The sequence below is a fragment of the Dasypus novemcinctus genome, chromosome 2 (assembly GCF_030445035.2).
Source record: "Dasypus novemcinctus isolate mDasNov1 chromosome 2, mDasNov1.1.hap2, whole genome shotgun sequence".
Classification (NCBI taxonomy): Eukaryota; Metazoa; Chordata; class Mammalia; order Cingulata; family Dasypodidae; genus Dasypus; species Dasypus novemcinctus.
The window spans coordinates 126,549,044-126,551,684 of NC_080674.1; positions in this window are offsets into that span (position 1 = coordinate 126,549,044).

Consider the following 2,641-nt stretch of genomic DNA (forward strand, 5'->3'; position numbering starts at 1 on the left):
CTTAGTTGGGAGGTTTTTAATGACTGATTCTATCTGTTTACTTGTGATTGGTTTCTTGAGATCATCTCTTTCTTCTTTCATCAGTGTAAGCTGCTTATGTGTTTCTAGGAATTTGTACATTTCCTCTAAATTGTCCTTCTTGTTGGCAAATGGTTTTTCAAAGTATCCTCTTATGATAGTCTTTATTTCTGTGGGGTCAGTGGTGATACCCCTTTCTCATTTCTTATTTTGTGTATTTGCTTCTTCTCTCTTTTTCTCTTTGTTAGTCTTTCAACCTTCTTGAATCCCTGGGTCTAAGATGGGTTTCTTGTAGACAGCATATAGATGAGTTATATTTCCTTATCCATTCTTCCAATCTTTGTCTCTTGAAGGATGAGTTTAATCCATTGACATTAAGTGCTATCACTCTAAGGAATTACTTACATTAGCCATATTTTCTTTGGATTTGTGTATATCATATTGTTTTTATTTCTCTTTTTGTCTTTTTAGTTGTTCTTACACTCTCCTCCAACTCCATCTCTCCTGTTTTTTTTCTTTCCTACTACAGAACTTCCTTTAATATTTCTTGAAGGGCAGGTTTCTTGTTGGCATACTATCTTTGTTTCTGTTTATCCATGAATATTTTGAACTCTCTGTCATTTTTCAATATTGGATAGAGTATTCTCAGCTGGAAATTTTTTTTCTTTTAGTACCTTAACTATGTCATACCACTGTTTTCTTGTCTCCATGGTTTCAGATGAGAAATCAGTCATTAATCTTATTGAGCTTCCCTTGTATATGATGGTTCTCTTTTCTCTTCTTGCCTTCAGTATTTTCTCTTTGTCTTGGGCTCTGGATAATTTGACAAGTATATGTCTTGGGGTAGGCCTGTTGGTATTTATGCTTTCTGGGGTGCGTTGCACTTCCTGGATATGTACATCCATCTCTTTCAATAGATTTGGGAAATTTTTAGCCATTATTTCTTCCAACAGCCTTTCTGTCCCCTTTCCCTTTTTTTCTCCTTCTGGAATGCCTATAATGCATATGTTTGTGCATTTTGTGTTGTCATTCAGATCCCTCTGTTCCTGCTGGATTTTTTCTATCTTTTTATCAATCAATTCTACTATCTGTTTGATTTCAGATATACTGTCTTCCACATCATTAATTCTTTCCTCTGCTTCTTCAAATATGCTGTTATTTGTTGAGAGTGTGTATTTTTGATTCTTGGCTTGTGCCTTGCATCACCATCATATCTCTTATCTTTCCGTGAATGTTTATGATTTCTTCTGTATGCTCTTCAAGTGTTTTCTTAACATCCTTAATCTCTTCCTTCACTTCATTAAGTTGGCCCATGATATTTGTGGTGAGCTTTGATTGGTTGTTTGATGTTCTGCTCCTCTTTCTGTTTTTTTGTTTGTTCATTGGATTGGGCCATGTCTTCCTGACTACTTATATGGTTTGTGATTTTTTGGTTGCTTTCTGGTTATCATTTTATCTTGATGAATTTGTTCAATTGATTATCTTCTCCATCTAATCTCAGGGTTTATTTAGGTCCCATTTTTGTGTGTGTATTAAGTCTTCTCTTTGACACTTTGTTCTTCTTATTTTATTTCCTTGTTGTTGTCTAAATTCCCTTGAAGGAAAAAAATTAGGGGCAGGGAAAGCAAAAGAGGTAAGAAAAGAAAAAGTATAATAGTAGTATTGACAGTAAATGTCAGCAGAAGAACCATGTAAAGCCTAGGAGAATGAATATTAAACTAGTGTAAGCTGTGTAGAGTTATAACAATAAAAACCTGGAATACATACAATGAGATGGAAACTGAATATGGAGAAGAGTTTAGTTTGAATTAAAAGGGAGAGAGGGAAAGAAAAAAGAAAGGACAACAATATAAAGAATGAATAAAAGAGAAAACAGAATAGAGGTGTTAGAAATAAAGAGTCAGAAAAATTGGGGGCTAAACAAAGAAAGGTGGAACGTGATAGCAACAACAGAAGATGGAAGATAGAAAGATGTAAAGGAAAGAGGATAGCATTGGTAGCCGAAATCAGTGCATATGTAAAAGAGGAAATCAAGCATGAAGAAACACAGAAGGTGGCAGACTTGGCCCAGTGGTTAGGGCATCCGTCTGCCACATGGGATGTCCGCGGTTCAAATCCTGGGCCTCCTTGACCCATGTGGAGCTGGCCCATGCGCAGTGCTGATGTGCGCAAGGAGTGCCCTGCCACTCAGGGGTGTCCCCCGTGTAGGGAAGCCCCACATGCAAGGAGTGCACACCGTAAGGAGAGCTGCCCAGTGCGAGAGAAAGTGTGGCCTGCCTAAGAATGGCGCCACCCACACGGAGAGTTGACACAACAAGATGATGCAGCAAAAAGAAACACAGATTCCTGTGCCACTGACAACAACAGAAGCGGATGAAGAAACAAGATGCAGCAAATAGACACAGAGAACAGACAACCGGGGTGGGGCGGGGTTAGGGGAGAGAAATAAATAAATAAATAAATCTTTAAAAGAAAAAAGAAGCACAGAAAACAAGAAATACTGCCTGCAGGACCCAATAGAAAGAATGAAAGAAAAAAAAAAGAAAAAAAGAAAAAAAAGTGTTGTGGGCAATAAAGAGGAAGGAAAGACAAGAAAACAAACAAACAAAACCAGACAAGCCCT